Raw genomic sequence first — 21,990 nt, forward strand, 5'->3', positions numbered from 1 at the left:
AATAAAAGGAATAAATATAGGCCTGGGAAAAAAATTAAAGTGGAGTGAAGAAAAGGATGACTAGTGGATTTTTCAATGTCCTAAAAATTCTGAAAATATGAGGGAAAAAAATCAGTTTGGGTGAAACCAAAACAAAATTTCACACTTTTCACTCAATTGAGAAATAAAAACTATACCTAATTTTGGACCAAACCTAAAAGCCAACATTTCATTTAGATTTCAAGCATTTTAACATGTTACATTTTTATTAAAATTAAAAGAAGTTTCTAAACAGTTATTTCTAATTGCAAAATTGAAATTTCTCTTTTAGAAAAAGAAAAAGCTTTGATTTTTTGGGGGGAAGGGATTGGGAGGAGGATCAGTGTTTTTCCCAATTGAAATTCAGCAAAATCAACTTGAATTCACAAAATGTTTTGGTGTTGCTGAATCTGCATTTTCTTTTTTTGGTCAACAACAAAAAAAATAGTAGTTTGGTGGGGAAAAAAATCCCAGTGCTAGTCAAGGGCCCAGTTATACCAGGGGCTATTCACACACAACTCCTCAGTGAAATCAAATATTATAATAGTAATGCTATGCTCAAAGTTTCTAATTATAAACCTAATGTTTCCTTCATGTATGTGAATACCTGAAATTGTCCCACTTATATTATATTAGCCTATTTAACAGAGATTAATGTCAAAATTGTGCACTACTTTTGGATGCCGAGATGTCAAGAGCCTGATTTTTTGAAAGTACTCAACATTAATAGCACTTCATATACTTAAAGCACAGCTCCTATTGACTTCTATGAGTGCTCAGCCTTTCCACAAATCACACTGAGGGTCTGAAGCTGGGCATCTTGAAAATACCCAGTTAGCATCCACCTGTGAAAAGTTTGGTTTAAGTGACTTGTCAAGTATCACACAGGAACTCTGTGGTAAAGATAGTGATAGAATCTGATTCTAAACAGTCAACTGCCTTAATCACAAGATCTTTCTTTCTCTTCCTGTTATCCCGTGCCTCATTCACTACAGACCTTCCAGCTTGTGCAAAAAATGAGGCAAGGGTCGTACAAACAACTGCCTCCTTCACTACACAATCTAGACTCATTCCCAGAGCATGGTCCATCTTCTGCTCTGAATGAGACACAATCCTGTGGAAAAATGTGTTCACTGCAACCTTCCATGCAGGCATGGCATGTGGGGTGGGGGGTCTTTGTCTGGCTAGCTGTAAGAGGTCTTGCCTCTACAAGTCGGGAGGAGGGGGAAGTTTACAGAGATAGACAGGAAGGCCAGGAAGCAGTTGGGTCCAGGTCAGAGGAAGGTCACTGCACTGCCCTTGCTGCTGACAATAAGGGGTGGGTATTTATACACAATACAGCACCAGAGAGGGCCTCATTTGCTGGGCTCAGGCTGGCAATAGGAGCAGTAGAGATTTGCAGGCTTCCAGATCTTTGTTCACCATAGCAGCTTGGTGAAATCAGGAAGAGGGGAGGGGAGGGGAATTCCCCCCGCCCCACCTGGAAAAAACCTTCCAGCATATAGGCCCAATCAGGAAAGGAAATCCTCCCCCTTTCAACAGGAAGGAAGGGAAATCTCCTGCTCTGCGCTTCTGTAGACAGCATGGATTGTGTGGGCAAATCCCCCTCCTATATAAGTGAGAGAGGGCTGGGCCGGGGCACTGCTCAGTTGAGCTGCTCTCCAAAGGGGTGAAGCAGAGGAACCCAGGAGCGGATCCTTTTTGTCATGTGAGTAGCAGGGTCATCGGGAGGAGGAGGGGGAAGCCTGCTGGTACAGGACAACAAGCATTAAGAATTGATTGAAGCAATGCATAGTGTTGCAGCAGAAGTTGTTTCAGCAGCAGTTCAAGGGTTACAGGACAAGCAGAGCCAGACCAGGCGCTTGAGCTATCTCTAGGACCTAAGAAGCAGAGCACAAGTATGGCAAGAGACACTATCATTGCTGGTGATTGAAAGTACAGCAAGGGTGGCTAAGGGGCAGGAGAGTTCAGGGGAGAAGTATAATGGGCATGGCTGGGGAGAGCATGGTGCTGCATTCAGGGGAGATCCTTGCTGCACTTAGGGATCATAGAAGGGAGACTGACATGACATGGGGAAAATGGCTTACTGCTTCCAACTGCAGCTACTTACCTCCCCTCAACCTCCTGCCCGAGGCCTCATTTACAGGGGCAATGGATTCCATGGAGGTTAGTCAGCAATGTTATTATGTGGGAGTATCAGACCCAGTGGGATTTGACCTTCTCTTCAGTACTAAAGATAATACTGAGAGGTGAATCCATAGGTATTTTATCACTGCTCCACAGGGAAACTATGACAGGCAGTAAAATGGGACAGCACAAGCAAAGCAATGTCAAATCAAAGCAACCAAGGGAGGCTAGAACCTTGGAAAATTGGGAAGGAGCTTTTTTAATCTATACAGGTGTTATTTCAGGGCAATAACCAGAAAGAAGCCCATCGTTATTCAACTATGTGGACATAATCTGACTGGCATATAAAACATTTGGAAGCATGGCTTCATTTAACAATTAACAGTTTTGACTGAGGGCTGCAACAAAGGCTGAAATTTGATGGGACATCCTACATCACACTCTGTAGTTGGAGTGATGACACTACAGGGTGTTTGCACTGTTCACATTACTCAGCAATACCAAAAGAGCTCTGAGTAACATTGCTGAGCTTTTAAGGAAGGTGGGCGTTTTCAGAGCATCTTCAAATTTAAACATGCTTGCAAGTTGTGCTGTTGGGCCCATGTTACCTGCAATTCTTTTTGGGGTAGGCACCATTATGGTAGAAGATCAGAGAATAAATATGCACCTCCTCCCTCCCTCGTCACAGGGTAAAAGGAAGGGGAAGGGGTGGTAGTGGAGCTGTCAGAAGGAAGCAGTCTCTCACTGGAGTCTGTTTTTGAAGGTTTTTTTGTTGAAGAATCCTTGCAACAAAGCCTGTTGCCAACTGTGTTCACATATCCATTCAGGGGACACCATCGTAGGGCCTAATCACATCAGCCCCACTATCAGAGGCTTGTTCACCTGCACATCTACCAATGTGATATGCCGTCATGTGCCAGTAATGCCCCTCTGCCATGTACATTGGTCAAACTGAACAGTCTCTACGTAAAAGAACAAATGGACACAAATCAGACCTCAAGAATTATAACATTCAAAAACCAGTCGGAGAACACTTCAATCTCATTGGTCACTCGATTACAGACCTAAAAGTGGCAATTCTTCAACAAAAAACTTCAAAACAGACTCCAAGAGACTGCTGAATTGGAATTAATTTGCAAACTGGATACAATTAACTTACGCTTGAATAAAGACTGGGAGTGGATGGGTCATTACACAAAATAAAACTGTTTCCCCATGTTTATTCCCCCCCACCTCAAATGTTCCTCACATGTTCTTATCAACTGCTGGAAATGGCCCTTGATTATCACTACAAAAGGTCCCCCCCCCACACCCTGGCTCTCCTGCTGGTAATAGCTCACCTTACCTGATCACTCTTGTTACAGTGTGTATGGTAACACCCAGTTTCATGTTCTCTGTGTATATAAGTCTCCCCACTGTATTTTCCAGTGCATGCATCAATGAAATGAGATGTAGCTCATGAAAGCTTATGCTCAGATAAAATTGTTAGTCTATAAGGTGCCACAAGTACTCCTTTTCAATTACTGCCAGTGCATCTTTCTGATTTTAACCTATTTGGTTTCTGTCTTGAGGTAAATTTTATTTTGATAAGCCACTTCTGATAGATTGTGGCATCTCCCACCTTGCATTTGAAAAAAAAAATAGTACAATGTTGGGGTGGGCAGTGACATGGGGTCTGGTTTACAGCAGGTGTACACTATTTGATGATTTCTTGTTTGCAGGCAGTGCAGATTCCGAGGAGTGTTACAGCCTACTGGTCACTTTCTAGTCCCTGGCTGGTAGCTCGGGGGTAGCTCTGGCTGATGAAAAAAGCAGAGGAACTCTCTGCAAAGCTCACATATCTGGGAATTGAGATACACGGGCTGGTATACCTAGGCTCTCCCAGGATATTTTGGGGAAACTTCTTGGATTGATTATCAGGACTAGAGTGGCAAAGAAGGTTACAGTGTGGGAGCTATTATTGGGCATCTTATTTTTGCACCCTGAATGATTGCCCTGGGGTGGGCATTTTGCACCAAACTTTCAGTTGCCACCATGGGAACAGCAAAGCCCAAACATTTTTATAAGTGTTAGGAAAGATGATGGAGGAATTGGGGGCTTGGCAATGATGTCTGAATTTAACAGAGTAGCCTGTTGAACCCTTGGCGTATTGGAGTACTACAGTAGTGTGATGAACACTTAGGACTTGCAACAGGAGCTTTAATGATTTTGTCTAATTTCATCAGAAGGAAGGCCTGTTGGACTACCCTGGAAGAACAGATACTGCAATACATGATGTCTATGGCAATTCCTTGGCTGGCATAATCTACCATCTCTGATTGCTTAATAGGCCTTACCTTTGCCAGTAAAATGAGGAGTTACTCAGATCCTAGTAGTGGATTCTTAGTCTGGAAGTTTTTAATGGGATGGTCTTAGGACATAGAACCTAGAAAGGATCCACATCATCCCATCACAATTCAAAGGCTTAGAGGTTTGGTGCAAATTCTCAATCAAATATGCAGAAGCAGACAAGAGGCAGCTTTATTCAAGACTTCATTCCTGGTAAATTTTTTTGATCTTTTAGGTTCATGAAACTCATGCGTAGGTCATCGAGTGATACTTTGGGAAGAACTTTGGATTTACAATGGGAAAAACAATTGGTCATATTAACCTTGAGGATCTTGAAAGCCAATCGGGATCCAATGTGAGTCCATAAAGCTACAGGAGGGGGGTGAGTCCAGAATTTGCCCAGTAAGGGCATTAATGACATATACAGTGAGGAGACCCTTTGGAGATGGGCCCCTTTTTAGTCATAATGATGGACAGCCCCTCACAGCATAACTTTTTTTTCAATTTTCATAAAAGGACTTACAAAGTTGGGGCTACCTGCACAAGAATTTGGCTCCCACTCTTTCCAGGTAGGGGCTGCAAAAGCTGCGGCCCAGCTGTGGCTAGGAGCCAAAGAGATTCAGGCAACTAGGTGATGGCATTCAAATGCATACAGAATGTCCATGATACCCGAGTGGAGAATCAGCAAATTTTCTTGTATTACCACTTTCAGGATCAGGTAGCTGAGGCAATCGAGTGGTAGTGTGGACTTATGGGCTCTGTATTGTAAAGTGGTACACAGGCAGGGCTTCATGATCGTTGGGTGGTTCACATCAGAGTCTCGAACAGGGGTGGGCAAATTTTGGCCCAAGGGCCACATTGGGGTGTGAAACTGTATGGAGGGCTGAGTAGGGAATTCTGTGCCTTCCCAAACAGCCTGGCCCCCACCCCCTAACTGCCCCCCTCAGAACCTCTGACCCATCCAACCCCCCTGTTCCTTGTCCCCTGACAGCCCCCCTCCGGGAGTTCCTGCCCCTATCTCCCACACCTATCCAACCCCCCCAGTTCCCCATCCCTAGCTGCCCCCCCCCAAACCATCCAACCACCCCCTGTCCCTGACCGCCCCCCGGGACCCTCTGCCCCTTATCCAACCCCCATGCTCCCCCCTCCTTACCATGCCACTCAGAGCAGCAGGACTAGCAGCCGTGCTGCCCCAGCTGCAGCCAGGCTGCCCGGCAGGAGCTTGCAGTCCCGCCTCCAAGAGCGCTGACAGCGTGGCAAGCTGAGGCTGCAGGGGAAGGGGAATAGCAGGAGAGGGGCCAGGGCTAGCCTTCCTGGCTGGGAAGCTCAAGGGCCGGGCAGTCCCATCCCATGGGCCATAGTTTGCCCACCTCTGGTCTAGGAAGTGAGGCAATTCTGAGCAGGCATGGAAGGAAGAGCATGTTATGGAAACAACTGATGCCCCTTGTAGTCTCTTCAGCAGCCTGTGTGCTGTCACCAGATGCAAATATTGTTCACCTCAGTGAAAAAGGAAGGAATCAGCGAACACCTGAGAACCTGGTGAGGGTGCAAGAGGTGGCAGCCAATCATTTTACTGGCACCTCCTTGTGGTGGTTGTCCAGAGCAGGTATTTGATATGAAAGGAATATGGTTTTCATGTGAAATGGATTGAATAAAGGATTTCAAAGAAAGCATCCCTTAAGGGAGTTGAGTAAAGGGCGGCAGGGGTTCAGGTTTTTATGTCTCCTACAGCAGGGAGCCAACTTGCCTCCTTTTAGCGTCCCCACCACTTCATATGAGGGGAAGGCAGAGGGGTCCCAGCAGTGGGATAGTTGGGACCTAGTTGGCGGGTTCTGCGGAAATGATTAAGGAAAGGATGATGACATGCACTGTACAGTTTCTTGCCAGGTCCTCCCAGATATTTTAAGTGAATAAAGTTGTAGCCTAATGAAACCACATCCATTGCCTCCTGTCTTTTTTTCTGGTGCTCTGGACAAATAGTATGTGGTTATGCAATTAAAGATGGTATCATAATGATTATGCAGTAGGGGACCAAATTAACGTGTCATGGGTAACCTTTTGGCATTTAAAATATTACATTATGGTAAACAAGGAGAAGAGAGACAGAAACCATCATTTATTCTAAGCTTTTTGCTGCTTCACAATTTTGTCACCAAGGTGACAAAAACACCTTTGATAAAAGGTCTTTGATAGAAAGATACCTAACCTTGCTAATCTTGAACAATATTATCTTAATATTTATTTTGTGTACAGTAACTACCCTAAAGAAAACAGCTCTGAGCTGGGTTGTTTTTTCTTCTTGTTCAATATCTTTTTTTTTTTTAAGTTCTGAGTTTGGTAGCCCTTTTTGTCAAGCAAATAAATTTGCAAGAAGGCCACAACTCTGAAGATAAGAAGCATCACAGTCCTGTTCAGAGAAACATTATATGGCTTTTCTATATTGATTGGATCACAAAGTATCTTAGCACAAAAGTGCATTTTATAATATTAAAATGTTCAGTGGCTTTTCCACTGTTGCTAATGTTGTGCCTTTGAGCCCAATCAAAATTTAGTTAGATATTTTACAGAACAATTGGCAAAACTACATGTTCCACAACTATTTTGCATAATGAAATATTAAAATATTTTTTGAAACATGAGCAGGTTTGTCTTGTCAGGTTAATGTGACAAGATGATATTTTGGTATCATTTTTATTAGTAGAATAATTAATAATGAGAATTAAGTAACAGTACAAAGTGTAGATGCCAATGCACTATTAACCCTGTCATAGTCTAAAATGAAATTGTTTGGGTCACAATAAACAAGAATATATTTCAGTAAATGAAACAGCTCATGAGAGGTTAGGATGAAGTTGAACTACATTTTTTTTGTAAAAGAAACTAAATTTTTGGTAATAAATTATTGACCTATTTTTCACTGAATGTAGAAGCAGCTAACTAATGTCTGGCAAAAGGAGAATGTGTTCTCCTGATGTGAAAAGAAGAGCTATAAGAAGGTCAGTGCATCTCTAATTATAATGGTGCAGTTAGCAGTACTCTTATTGAAAGGTTGTATCTGCATTTCCATTATAGAGCCATGTTTTTCATGGGTTGTAGCTCAGCTGTAAAGATTCAATCTGGGTTGAAATGAGTCATAGGACCTTATGCTGCTCAGTGCTGAACACCTTCATCTCCCATTTAAATCAAGGCATATTGAAGAGTACTCAGCATCTCAGAAGAACAGACATGGGAACAAACTTTAAAACAGTATTTTATAGTGCCATGAGCTATGAAGTATAGCCATTGGAATAACTAGTAATTAATACCATACATGTTCTCAGAATCTGTATGGATTTCAAAATATAAGCTCACCTGATCGATCCTAACAGCTCTGAAGGGCCAATCCAGTCTAAAGATCACATACTAGATCTATGTACCTGTGACACAGTTAAGGTGGGCCCCATGTGGGGCAGGGTGAGTGCACCTGTCTTTTTTGCGGAATAGGGGCTGGCGCACAAGCCTTACGTGCCTATCTCCCTCAGCTCAAGTCCGCACATCTGGGCTTAGCTATGGGGTAGAGTGGCCCAATGGCCAGGGTCTATGGAAAATGTCCTGCTTATTCAGGGTAGTATAGCCTAGTGGCCAGAGTCCAGGAAACTTGCCACTACTGTCAGGGCAGTGTGTCCCAATAGCCAGAGTCTATGGGGGTCACTGGCTGGATAGTAGGCAGACCCAGTGGGGGCATGGGCCCAACCAACTTCACCAGGCCCTTTCCCAAGGCCCTCATAGTGGTGGTACAACCAGCTACCAGATCAGTGGGGAGTCCCACAGAAACACACCGAGCTTACCTCCATGGGAGATACCACACAGACACCACCCCTGGGTCATTTCCTACCATGGTCTGGGGCATTGTAGTCCAGGAGGCGTTGGGAACTCTTAGTTCAGCACTGGCAGCTCCCTGGGGCTCTATGGGCTGCTGGGGTCTGAGGCTGTGGTCTATGTCTCCCCTCCCCTCCCCTCCCCTCTGGCACAGGCTAGAAGCCATTCTCAGCAAGAGTTCCTAGTATACATCCTTCACCACCAGCATCTCTCTCAGACTTAGCTGGGCTGCTCTCCTTTATACTGGAACAGCTGGAGCATGCCCAGTATGGAGATGGGGGTGTGGCTTCCTCAGCCCACAATGTGGCGTTAACCCCTTCCCGTCCACTGCATGGCGAGTGCGCCCTGTCACAGTACCAAAATATGGATTTAGCATATTTTAAATGTTTTTAAAGTTGCTAATATGTTTAGTCAATTCTAAAACTGAACTTAATATCTGGCATTTAAATCTTTGTTTACCAAAGTTATTTAAATAGCTCTGGTGAAGGTTCATATTTAGGCACAAATAAGAAAGGAGTTATATCATTCTCTATATTTAGCCCATGGTTACTCTGGTTTGTGATGTATAACCACATCCACAGTGGTCCCTGGATTTGAAAGACTGTTGATAGGCTGACTGCATAACAAAACAATCAATAATTACCCTGTTCATTGGAAGGCCTTAAGGAATCAACACTAGCCCAGGTGCCAGCTTCCCCACAGAAAAGCCACATGTGAATTACGGTATCCTCATTATTTCTGCACTCATCCATGTGTGTCATATCTCATGATTCTTTGTGCTGAGACACTCTGGGATTCTTTGCCAATTAATTATGCCAATTACTGTAGAATTTGTGGGGGAATTGTAGGAAGGGTGTTGTAGGAGTATTAGCAATTGAGTAATTTTGCATGTGTCCTCCCCGCAAAGTGGTCACGTTCCAGCCGGAGTTAATCAGAGCCTGTGTTTAAACCTATATCTCCAGCCATTCAAGACAGCTTAATTTTAAAGAACCTGCAAATCTAAATTAGAGGGGGTTTTGTGAGGATAGTAGAGGGGGTAGGGCTTCTTGCCTTGGAATCTATGAATCCGTGAAAACCCAGGTAAGAATGTGGGCTAACTGTGCAGTGAAGACGTATCCATAGTAGTGATACACATGAAATGATAACTGCCCCTTCCCCAGGAGTACCTTTCTTGGTGACTGCTTAATCCCTGCTGATTTGCCTTCATGAAGGGTTACCTTGGGGATTGGCTCTTTAAATTTGACAGAGCTAAACAAGTGTGGCCCTAAAACAGCCATTTTACAACTGACTGCAGCATCTCCCTCTCTTCATCTGGTAGGTACCCTTAACGACTTGGATGGTTTACCCTAATTTTCCCTTTCTCATTCCTGAGCAGTGGGCACATTCTGGCAGAGTGCATCTCTTCAGCACTCTAAATGGACTATAAGGTTGATAGAAAGCTGGCTAGATCATCGGGCGCAACAGGTAGTGATCAATGGTTCAGTGTCTAGTTGGCAGCCAGTATCAAGCGGAGTGCCCCAAGGGTCAGTCCTGAGGCTGGTTTTGTTCAATATCTTCATTAATGATCTGGAGGATGGCGTGGATTGCACCATCAGCAAGTTTTCAGATGATACTAAACTGGGAGGAGTGGTAGATATGCTGGAGGATAGGGATAGGATACAGAGGGACCTAGACAAATTAGAGGATTGGGACAAAAGAAATCTGATGAGGTTCAACAAGGACAAGTGCAGAGACTTGCACTTAGGATGGAAGAATCCCATGCACTGCTACAGACTAGGGACCGAGTGGCTAGGCAGAAGTTCTGCAGAAAAGGACCTAGGAGTCAGAGTGGACGAGAAGCTGGATATGAGTCAACAGTGTGCTCTTGTTGCCAAGAAGGCTAACAACATTTGGGGCTTTATGAGTAGGGGCATTGCCAGCAGATTGAGGGACATGATCATTCCTCTCTATTCAGCATTGGTGAGGCCTCATCTGGAGTACTGTGTCCAGTTTTGGGCCCCACACTACAAGAAGGATGTGGAAAAATTGGAAAATGTCCAGCAGAGGGCAACAAAAATGATTAGGGGACTGGAACACATGACTTATGAGAAGAGGCTGAGGGAACTGGGATTATTTAGTCTGCAGAAGAGAAGAATGAGGGGGGGATTGGATAGCTGCTTTCAACTACCTGAAATGGGGTTTCAAAAAGGATGGATCTAGACTGGTCTCAGTGGTAGCAGATGACAGAACAAGGAGTAATGGTCCCAAGTTGCAGTGGGGGAGGTTTAGATTGGATATTAGGAAAAACTTTCACTAGGAGGGTGGTGAAACATTGGAATGCATTACCTAGGGAGGCGGTGGAATCTCCTTCCTTAGAAATTCTTAAGGTCAGGCTTGACAAAGCCCTGGCTGGGATGATTTAGTTGGGGATTGGTCCTGCTTTGAGCAGGGGGTTGGACTAGATGACTTCCTGAGGTCCCTTCCAACCCTGATATTCTATGATTCAGTCACTATTGCTCCCATGAAATCCTGAGTGTGCCTGTGCTTGATGTGCCGGATACCACTTCAACTCTCTCCCGAGGGGTCTCTCGCCTACAGCAGACCAGGTTGCTGCAGGGACAGAGAAATGTATGCTACTTTACTGCATTAGAATTCATCTGACCCTCTCTGAATCCTTATATTTGAATGTCCTTGTTTTATTGGTTTAAACACTGTTAAGTGAGTGTTTTAGCACAGATTGTTTTGTATTATATATAGTGAATGAGCTGCTTTTGGCATATACATTTACTGATATTGATCCCATCTTGGTTGGGTCCTCTAGGGTGCTACGGTAATACAAATAATACCCTTTCTTATAAAGGGTAAAGCTGTGCATTAAAGATATGAGAGCATAACCAATACATACATGCGTTTTTGATTTCATGAAACAAGGAGGCAGGATGGAATGTTCAAGGTCAATGCTCCAATCCTGGGACTGAGTCCATCCGTCCACCAAAGTTCAACCATAAGATGCTACTTCCTAACATGATATAGTTGCTTTCAGACCTGAAGGTTGTCTCTGCATTTGTCCAAGACTTATTTCTCTGTTAGTTTACCTTATTTCACTCAGGTTATCTAGCATGGTCAGGGCATCCATGGATTCATTCACACATTCACCTTTTGTGCACAGGTCATGATCCAGTGCACACAGCTCCTGAGATAGAGTTTGAGCTGTCAGGATTTTGTTGCTTTAGTTTCTGAGTATTGCTTTAGTTTCTGTGCATTGGATTTTACTCTTTCTCGTGATTTGGTTCCATGTCTTTCAAGATGTATCTCAGATTGTTCTGTATTCCTCCTTTGAGGGTTTCCTTTCCAAGTGGTGTTTGCCAAAGTATTTTTGTTTGCACTATGTTGCTGGTAACTTTCTCTTCCTGTTTGTGTGATTCAAAATCCCTCTTTGGATGTATATGTTTATTTGTGTTGTGTTGTGTATTATACATCAGAACTTCAAAACAGGGCATTTCATCTATCTTTGTTTAGTGTTGTCACAAGAAATAATTCTTGCTAGCTGCAGTTAAAACATGAGTTTCTCCTCAGACATGAAACAAGAGAATAATTACTTATACTGTATGTATTTACTAGATGAACATTTTGTATTCACAAAAATATAAAAACAATTTGCAGTAATACAAAATAAAATGTCTTTCACCCATTAGAGAGAGAAGGTGGGTGAGGTTCTAATTGATTTTCTAAATTATTTTTCTTCGGAATCAATACACATTTGAAATTGCTGAAGACAATTTGATTCAGTGTTTGAAGAGAGAATCTATGCAGCCTTATGTCTCAAACTTTATCACTAATTTCACTGTGATAGATTTTTTTCTGACTTGCCAAGAGATTGGGGATAGTTGGATGACAGCTTTGGAAATTATTTAAAAGATACTAATTTGCTAAATCAAACTACAAATATACAATTTACAAATCATCTCACTTCAAAGAAACTATTTGCCAAGTAAGGTACTAGTGAATGGGAAGAAAGGTGGGAGAATCTGGCACTAAATGAATGTATTTCAATTTTTAAAACTGTATTCAATAGAGGCACATTAAGTAAAAGGCACATACTAAGGGCTTCTTTAATCTAGCTGAGAAAAGCATAACAAGAACCAGGGGATGGAAGATGAAGCCAAACAAACTCAAATTAGAAAGTAGGCACATATTTTTACCAGTGAGTATGATTAACACAAACTAGAGGAGTGGTGGGCTCTCCATCTCTGGTTGTCTTCAAATCGAGACTGGATGCCTTTCTAGAAAATATAGTTTAGCGAAGGATAAGTTTTATGCTTTAGTCAAACACAAGTTATTGGGCTCAATATAGTGGTAACTCAGTGAAATTCCATGACCTGTAATATGCACGTCAGACTAGATTCTGGATTTGAATTATATTAATCTGTTTTGTAGAATCTTTCTTTATTTTCAAAAAAAATCAGTATTCAAGTAATAGTCTACATAATGCAATACAGTGAGCTGTTCTATTTGTATGTTTAATTTCTGGGGCGAAAATACCACTGCAGTAGTTGAACTAAAAGCAGCCTCAGATGTGTGTGTTAAATATACATAGTACAAGTGTGACTTCTTCCTGTTACAGTGAAGATAAAAGTTCTTTAGGGGAGGACTATATGACTTATCCTATATTTGTGGGAGATAACACTTAATATGTTTAAGGTACCTGTCCTTCATAGATGTCATAGTGTTTTATACAGGTGGCAGGTTTCAGAGTGGCAGCCATGTTAGTCTGTATCAGCAAAAACAACGAGGAGTCCTTGTGGCACCTTAGAGACTAACAAATTTATTTGGGCATAAGCTTCCATGCATTTGATGAAGTGGGTTCTAGCCCATAAAAGCTTACGCCCAAATACGTTTGTTAGTTTCTGAGGTGCCACAAGGACTCCTCGTTGTTTATACAGGTGGGTAAGTAACATCCCATTTTATACATGGGGAAATTGAAGCACTGAGAAATTAAGTGACTTGTCCTACATCATATATAGAATTAGCAGCAGAACTAGGGATATAAGCCTAATCTTCTGGATCCCAGTCTTGTGTTCTAGCCATTGGCTCCCAGATGCCTACATCCCTATGTTACAGAGAGCTAGAATAGCCAATAACAATGCAGAATCCATGATTAGAAAATACACAAGCTCCCACTAGTGAGCACATCTGAATGCTACAGACAGAGTGAAAGAAAGCATATTAATTGCAATTGTTTTGGGTTTGATTTAATTCAATATCAAGAGATGTCAAATATATAGACTTAATCAACTTTGTTATTCAAAGGTTATTAGTCAAAGATTAAAATTGCATAATACAGAAAGGAAGATCAAGTATGGCCAGTATGGAAGGCAGCAGTGAGGCTGGCACTGACTCAAAATTTGAGCTTCACTTTACCTTTTATATATACTGGGGTTGTTTACAACATATGAGGGTTTCACCATTTAGTTGTATTACTTTAAACCTAACATATTCTTATCTCTCTTTTTTGACACCTTTTTGGAAACTTTTTGCTGGGCTTATACAGATCCTGCAGTAAACCGAATAGAGATTGTAAATAGCTTATTATCTTGTTTTTACCATAGCATTGCAAATATCAGCAAAACTTGAGAGACATCCTGCATCAGCTATAGCTTGGGTACAGAGACTGTGTTAGCTAACACCAAAATTGTTTGTCTTGTCCTTTTTCTCTGGAATGTCTCTATACATAACACTGAGATTAAAATACTTCACATTGCCTTTTGGTTAAACAACTTAACATAAGTAAAAAGCAATCTGGAAGAGCTTAACATGAATATAATTCATAGTAATAAAAATGTATATGATGATATGTATAATATTGTATATTATATTGGTAACATCATAAGCCTTACAGACCTTTTCTTATCTGGTCCCATACATATTTGCAAAACAGAATCTCTGTAGGAGCCAAGCATAGCAGAATACCTAAAGCCTGGAAGGTTGAGTGTATTTCTCAAAACTTCTTGTATTCTCCTTCAGTATATAGAGTCATGCAAAGGTTATAGCACCTAACTACAGTACAATTTTAGAATTGTACAAATTAAAATGAATATTAGCATTGTAAATATATGGTACTATATTTAGTCACTATTAGCTACTTTGTTATTCTGGTTAAATAAACATTTTAATCACACTTAGAGCTACAAAAAGAAATACCATGATTTGATTCATACACTTTGCTTGTTAGCTGAAAGAACCTGTTTTCTGGTAGTAGGTAATAAAGCAACTTCCCTTCCTGGTTAAAAATTCTGTTTGTGAGAGCTGATTTCCCAATATATTCTGTTTATAAGAGTCAGTTTCACAAACCTTGATAAAGTCCATTCCTTATCTGATACCTGACCCTACAGCATTTGGGAGGTATGTGACAAAAATTTTGCAAGCTGGTTTTTTTCCATTTTGCCTTTGAGTTGGCTGGAAAGCACCATGGGGGCTTGGCTTACTTTGGTCAACACAGTATAAGAAAAGGCTAATTAACCAAGAGGTTAAGGGAGTTTCTGAGATCTTAATACATGCATAAGTCTCTGAGGGCCAATTTAATAATGTGTCAGTGTACTGTGCAAAGACCATCATCAACCATGTGTTGTATAACTATCCAAGTCCATACTGTATTTTGTCTCTTTGTGTCTATAGCAGTTTTATCACTGAAAATGCATCCCAAAAAATTGAATCATTTCAGTATTGTGTCCTAGTTTAAGCTTCAAGGCATATAAATTTACATTCTTCTTGCACAAAAGCTTCCTTTGTGGAATTTAGATACTAGCATTTTGACTAAAAACTTGGAAGAGTTGCTCTTCCAATATGATGATTTGTTTTGATACAACTTTCAAGATTTAGGGCCCCATCTTTCCTTCTTTGCACAGGTAAAACTTTCACTGAAATTCATGAGGATTTATTCTTAGAATGGAGTGTAAGTTGGATCTCTCTGTAACTTTCTCTGTCAAACCTTGTATAGAGTTAAGATGATTTAGAATATTATGAGGATTTGGTGAGAGTATGATAGGTCACTTTCAATAAGTGAATCATTCCCTGTGTTTGGGACTAGCGGTAATTCAGGAACAGTTTTTAGCCTGAAATTAGTTGTATCTGTATCCTCCACCCAACTGAGGCCGCATTGTATGTGTCATATAGGACTGATGCTGTAAGGACTGCATTATCACTGCACTCCTAGTTGCTTTCTTTAAGCATTCTTCACTCTTCCTCAATAAGACCCTCATGAGTCTGCAGTTATTTCTGCAGATTTTGCTAACCTTCTCTTAGAGCTATTGACTTTTTTTTTATGTTGTTGCATGCAGTGTAGTTGTAGCTGTGTCTGTCCCTAGATACTAAAGAGACAAGTTTGGTAATATCTTTTTATGGAACACTTTCTGTTGGTGAGATGGACAAGAATGTCTCTCTTTCACCAACAGAAGTTGTTAAAAAAATAAATATTACTTCACTCACCTTGTCTCTATTTTAAGTTTATATTTTTCACCTGTCAGGGTTTCTGACTTGAGTTGAGCTGGATACAAAGGCAGTCTAATGAAGCATCTTATGTAATGATTTCAGAAGTTATTCTGCTGAGAAGAGTGATCTGCAGTCTTGCCTAAGTGAGGGTGGACCTCCATCCCAACCAGCCTTTGTCCAGCTTCTGAAAAGAGTTATCTGTGGGTGACCATAGCCCAGAGGTTGTTCATCTTTTTCATTTTAATTTTGAGATGAGATTCAGAGCTGTCTCCTAGAAGCTGGGAATAAGGAGGAAGTTATGGCACCTTAAGATCACCTGGGTTTTCACAGATCACCAGCAAGTGCTTTGCACATTGTCAGTTGTCCCCAGATTACAGTTTGAGAACTTCTCCCCTAAATAATGGTCTGGCTGATTCCTAGCAGAAGACCATCCTCTGTCTGGATAAATATGGATGTTATGGTCCGTCGAAGCTAGTCCCCTGATATGAAATATTTTTGATCAGTTATGAATTGTAATTTTAAATTATTTTGAAACACATTCACATTTTAAGATTAAAAAAAAATCTTACATTTTGATTTTCGAGACTGGTGGACTAAGAAAAATAGCTTTCTTTTTAAGCTTATGATCATATAAATGGCAGAGTAACAAAACAACAAAGCTATTAATGGATATTACATTACAATGTTTGGATTTAGGACTACTTGCAAGTAAGGATTTTGAAAGATACTTAATATAGAAGAACTGCTGTGTTGGGGAGCGTACAGGAAACCTGAGGAAGGGTCTACCTCCATTATACACAGTGAGAGCTGTGCTCTGCAAGTGTACTCCCTGTGCCTTGGGAAGAGATGAGGACATGACGAGAGGTTCTGCAAATATAAGGATCCACCAGGCAAACCCCTTTATTTGGGGAGAGAATGTCAGTCACAGAGACTATGATAAAGGCTCTGCCACTGTTCCATGTACTGGTGGGGAAGGGAGAAGTCATTTCCTTCATCACCTGTAGAGTATCTTTTTGACAGGACTTTTACTTGTGTTGTATGCAGGGAAAATATTCCTGTATTTTTTTCTGATGGAAATATGGATAACATTTTCAAATGTGCTTATGACTCATTTTCAAAAGTCACATAGGAGCTTGACTTTCAATGGCACTTAGGCTCCTAAATTACTTTAGGTGATGAGATGTAGGCTCCTAAGTCACTTAGGTGCTTGAAAAAATCCTTTATATCTCAATCTAAACAACTTGTGTTAGTTCTGCTGTGCATGCATTCTTGATAACAGGGACAGCTTAAAATGACTTATTCCTTGAACTTTCCCTTTTTTCCTAAGAGTTGTAATTTCTGGCATTGTTTGAATAGAAAATTAATTGTTTCAGAGACCTATGTTGTATTTTTAGAGTGAATATATAGTAATGCAGTAGTATTGCAATGTAGACTTATGATAGCAGTTTGGTAATGTAAAATTTTTATGCCATATGAAAACTAAAAAAACAGCAATAATAATTTCAACATCGTTCAAAGCACAGGTTAACAACAATCAATGGGTTGCCAAATGGACAAGGAAAAAATCAGTAGTGGGAAAATTATGTTTAAGCTATGGAGAAAGTATTGTACAAAGAAGAGTAAAATGAACTATTAAAAAAATCTCTTCTCTACAGGATCCTGGGTGTTTGGTTGTTTGTTTGTTTTTTTTTTGGTTAAAAGCACATTGAAAATATGAAAAGAGAGCACAAAGGGGGGAAAAACTGTTATTTTAATATGTGACACCCAAGGCGTATACCTAAGTCTGAAGGTAATAATAACCAGATAACTGGCTTTGAAGTCGTATAGCACAATGAGAAAAAACATGTTGCTTGAGTATTACAGCCCCATCCAACAAATTGTTTTAAAGGGGAGCAGCCCTGACATATTAATGCGATAGAATTATATGTGATGCAAAACATTGTAGGTGGTTAAGAAACAAGTCAGAAAAGTAAAAATTTGCCTATATAAAGATGTGTTACAAATCTAAACAGCTAAGTTAAAAGGGCTAGCTACTGAAGGGCCATATCCTTCTTCCATGGAACACAGTGGCAAAAGTCCAATAACTTCAATTGCAGTCCTACATAGTCCTAGGTTCTGCCCTGTGCACCAGCAGGAGCCAGTGGCGTAGATGGAGAGACTGCCTAAAATCCCAGCAATTCCCACTGGGAACTGAATTCTGGACTCCTGCACAAAGGTCTGGGTCTAGTGCAGAGTGTCTGCATAGGGACAAAGAAAACATAGCTCTTCCCACACCTGTGCACAGAACAGCCACCTCACCTCCTTGTTATCTGAGGTGGATTCCATGTTGCTGCAGGGCAATCTATTCTGCTAAGAGCACAGGATTTATGCAGAGCTGTGCAGAGGGCTGACCACTCTCTGGTGCTGAAGGGATCCCTATAGTTCCATGGGCTTTGGATACCATGTCTCTTCCTCTTCTGGAGTCCTCCCGAGAAGCGCTTGGTAATAGAGCTGGGTGAAATTTTTCATCTGAAACTTTTTTCAGGAAAAAATATGGATTTGGTTAGACGAACATTTTGCAACTTTTTGTCAATGTTTCCATTTGGAGTTTTATTCAATAGGATTAAAAAAGCAAAAACATAAATAGATACAAAATAGTCCATTTCTGGATGGACACAGAGTTTCATTCAATCCCAAATGATTATTTTTTCAACTTCTTCATTTGCTGAAAGTTCTGAAAAATTTCATTTTTGGGTCAACCTGAAATTATTTTTTCCCTTTGGAGTGACAAAATACCAGGTTTGGTCAGGACCTACTATGAGCATTGTGCTAGCTGCTCCTTTCTTGGGGACTGGGAAGAAATCATTCCCTCACTACCAGATTGGCCAAGACAGAGTGGGGTTTTTTTCACCTTCCTCACACTGGTTTCTGGGGGACTTTGTTAGAATGAACAGAGAAGGGAGTTAGGCTGTAATGTCACAACTCAGTATGTAAGTGTGATGCGGATGTCCAGTTCAGGTACTCTATAGGGAGGGGATACAGTGATGAGATACAAGGACTTAAAGGAGGTGTCTGCTAAAGGAGCAGAAAGGGGATGGAGGTTGGGGTGCCTTTATAGCCCACCTGAACTATCATTTAAGGGGCGAGGTGGTAAGGTCCCTGCAGTGGGTTGGCTGGAGACCAGGGCGGAAACCTCGCAGATAGATTTTGAAATGATCATGGAGTTACTTGCATTATACACTTTTTTTTCTGCTGGGTATTCCCAGATGTTTAAATATAAAGTTGCCTCCTAATTGAACCATATCCAGTGTCTTGTGTCCTTCTTTTGGTATAGCGAGACAATACTAATCTACTTATGCTAAAACAAACTTCCTATTTCCTTTGTGTTCCTAATTCTTTTGTCATTATGTTGATACAGCCCTACATGTGGTAAGGACTTTTTCTTGAAGCTACACAATTACATGAAATAAAAACAGAGTTTATATCCCATGTACATTCTAGTGTATAAAATAGAAAAGGAAAATAAAACACATTGGAGGAAATTAAAGCTGTTGAGTTTATAGTTAAAATAGCATATCATTTTTAATAGGAGGCAACAAAGTGAAAACTATTCTGTGGAACTAAGTACTTAATTCACTGGAAAATACAAAGCAAGATGACTTTGGAACCAAAACAACAAAATCAATTGAAACAATAACAGTAATAATATGTTTTTTCTTGAACAATAGTTCACACACATACACAATGGTAAGACAGTGTAACACAAACTGATAAAAGCAATCCAATATTAGCAAGGAAATTTATTACACATCCTCCAGTTTGGAGCATTACCTTAGTGACTTTCTTAATGCACTCCATTAACAATTGGAGGATATATAGTTCCAAGTTAAAAATACATTGTTTTAATTCAGTTGGGGGATTACATTTTCAGAAGGAATGTGTGGGATTTCGCTACACTATAGTCTCTGGATAATTAAATTTTGCATACTCTAATTTTAATTATTGTGGTATTCTTCACCATACAAGAACAGCTCCAACCGCCTTTCAGCCGCACTCGGCCCCAAAACTTTCTCTAGGCTTTTTTTCCGGGTCACACTGTGCTTAATCAGTCTCTGTCTGGCTTTCTGCTGTGTCTCTTGTGTCTTCTGTGGGGTTTCTCTCCTTCTCCTCCCACACACCTCTACTCAAAACAATACCTAACCAAGCCCCTCTCCCACATCATTCAAATTCCTGTGCAGTCTTACGTGTGTCTTTGTTTTGCGCATTGGCCTATGTTTCAAATGCAGACTGTTTCATAAAGGAGCTTAACTATTTTTTAAATGCAGGGAAGCTAGTTTTACCCACCAGCTTCAATGACATTTTATGCAACCCGCCACACCACCCTCTGTCTTAGCTCTGCCTATCATCCTGAAGTGTCTTAAAATGGTAACATCTAGATAGAAACAAAATAAATAATTTAACAAATTACAAATTATACAAGCTTCACTATTTACATTGTGCCTTTCTGTCAGGATATTTTCATGCCACCAGCACAACAATTTTATTCCCATCCAAATCCCACGAATTTTTCATTCCCTGTCAGATTTTCTTCCAGGCAACCAAGTAGCCATTTATAATGTGCTCTTAAAGTGTGTCTATTGTTTTTGTGCAATTTCTTGGCTGAGACAGATTCTTCCCATATGTGTTAATGGGGGACTCATTACTGTCGCAGTTTTCCTAGCCTCAATTTCCACATCTACATACTCAGTTTCTGGGGGCAGCCTCACTGAAATCCTGCCCTACTGATACTATCTCAGATGGTCCTTATGGATAACATTGGGTTTAGTCCTGAATTCCAACTATATCCCTTACACCACTTCATTTACTTAGGTCAGTATTGTATAGCATCTCTCTCAAGGTTTATCCAGCTCAGGGCTACTACCTTCCTTTCTCTTCAAATTGTGGAACCAGACCAGATCCACTCTTTTACTAGTCTCTCTGTATAACTTTACATTTTACAGCCTTTTAATTTCATCACAGACAATCCTCACATTTTCTTTAGCAAAGGTTTGAGATTGTTCAATTTTAGATTACAAAGTTTCTACATAATTCAAATTGTTCAAATCCCTTTATTCCTCTTCAGCAATTCCATACCAGAGGATTGCTGGGATCCTTGTGCAAACATAAGGAGTGGTGGGGTATGCTTTGTGTTTTCATTGACTGCTGTTCTACAAGCCATCAGAAGGAATGGGAAATGCTGGTCCCAGTCCTTTTGGTACTATTCTGGAAAGGTAGCCAGTTAAACCCCCAAAGTCCTGTGGAACCTTTCATCAAACTATGGATGTGCTGGGGTGGTGCAAGTATTATGGATTCCCTAAAACCTCTCAGACCTTCTGAACCACTTTTGCATTCACATTTTCTTCTTTGATCTGTATGTAAGTCACCCAGGACTCCAGATCTCCAAATCTGGTGAAGAATTCACTCACAAGGACCTCTACTACTGTCACAATCTTTTGGTTTCCTATTAGGCAAATCTCGGGCTATTTTGTGAAATAGTTAGTAGGAACAAGCCTATATTGATTGTCAGCCTCAGTCTCAGGCACATACATAAGCATGTCAATAGCAATGCACTCCACGGGTGCTCCCCCAAGATACTGCTGCATGGGGGGTTGCAACACAAGCATCACATTTCCTGCACCACTTTTCTACATCCTGCCTTTATTTTACACATTAAAAATTCTCTCTTAGTTTGACTAAAGCTTTTGCAACCCCAAAATGTTCAGCAGATTTAAAAGCAAATAACCTCAGAACCTCCTTTTTTAACATTGAGCTGACTCCAGGAACCATCACCTGCTGGTTTCTCCTATGTTCTAGATAATATTTTATCTTTAAGCTTTCCCACTGTGACTGGAAAGTTTTTACTGTGGTATTGTAAGGGTACATTCTATTCCAGGTACACTGTGTTTGCCAGTTGATTTTCCAATCATATGATATTCTGATATCAGGATCGTCTGATCTGAGAGTTTTTAGTTGCTATGGAGTCCATTCCTACAACCACATGCCCATTGTTCCAGGAACATGAGCACTGTTGCAAATTAAAGGAAGAGAGGCACACCTGGAGCAATGAATTTCTTGGTCTCCTGCTTGGGGCAAGGTTTGCAATTAGCTTCCTAACAAGGCCATCTGGACAAGGCATCAGCATTACCATGCTTATGGCTAGGCCTCTGTGTAATT

At 40.8% G+C, this 21,990-nt stretch overlaps 1 long non-coding RNA gene across 1 annotated transcript; it reads right to left on the reverse strand.

Moving 5' to 3' along the window:
• Window positions 1-230: 230 nt before the first annotated feature.
• LOC122460357 lies at window positions 231-8,637 on the reverse strand. Its single transcript, XR_006281618.1, has 4 exons — window positions 8,301-8,637; window positions 4,482-4,570; window positions 2,129-2,248; window positions 231-837 (listed from the first exon to the last, which is right to left on the reverse strand). It is a non-coding gene; the product is annotated as an uncharacterized LOC122460357 (long non-coding RNA).
• Between the last annotated feature and the right edge of the window lie 13,353 nt (window positions 8,638-21,990).

The sequence above is a fragment of the Dermochelys coriacea genome, chromosome 5 (genome assembly GCF_009764565.3).
Source record: "Dermochelys coriacea isolate rDerCor1 chromosome 5, rDerCor1.pri.v4, whole genome shotgun sequence".
Taxonomy (NCBI): Eukaryota; Metazoa; Chordata; order Testudines; family Dermochelyidae; genus Dermochelys; species Dermochelys coriacea.